This window comes from Cystoisospora suis (genome assembly GCF_002600585.1).
Source record: "Cystoisospora suis strain Wien I chromosome Unknown contig_443, whole genome shotgun sequence".
NCBI lineage: Eukaryota > Apicomplexa > Conoidasida > Eucoccidiorida > Sarcocystidae > Cystoisospora > Cystoisospora suis.
Window position 1 is genome coordinate 18,414 of NW_027153244.1, and position 542 is coordinate 18,955.

The 542-nt window shown below is 55.9% G+C and overlaps 1 protein-coding gene across 1 annotated transcript in view; it reads right to left on the reverse strand.

Annotated features, from left to right (window-relative positions):
• Window positions 1–542, reverse strand: part of CSUI_001132 (gda1 cd39 (nucleoside phosphatase) family protein) — a gene marked incomplete at its 3' end in the record, with an annotated part of 5,063 nt that overhangs the window by 3,202 nt on the left and 1,319 nt on the right. The window lies entirely within an intron of this gene.

Consider the following 542-nt stretch of genomic DNA (forward strand, 5'->3'; position numbering starts at 1 on the left):
GTCCTCTACTGCCTACGACGCAAGACTAGACGAAAGGCGCGTCACAGATAGCGCCTGCTTCAGTTAAGTATTGGTAAACACATTTGAGGACCCAGTCTGGGAAAGCAAGCGAAGGGCATGAGTCCTTACGGTGTCAGCGACGCACGGGAATTCACGATAATGGAAACACAAAAGCATACGCGATACCTTAGCTACGCGGCCGGGGTCGCACAGATGTCTCAACGAGTTCAGCCGACAGAGGTACAGCAGCGCGTAACGACTTTCCGTCAAGATCTACACTAGCAGGTAGCCTGACGGCAACAGCCACATAACTACAACTGTTTCATCACGTCGAAGAAGACACCTGTGCCTTCCGCGGAAACGCTACCAGCAGTCTCCGGCCCAACAAAGACGACGGAGGCACACTAACACCACCACCACGAGAGCAGGAGTGTACGCGCCAAGGGTGCGCCAGTGACGAAAGAAACGAGGCGACGCACGCGTCGGATTTCGCCCTCCGGGACAGAAGTACCGGCGATGCAGGCTTCGATGGCATCGGCAGG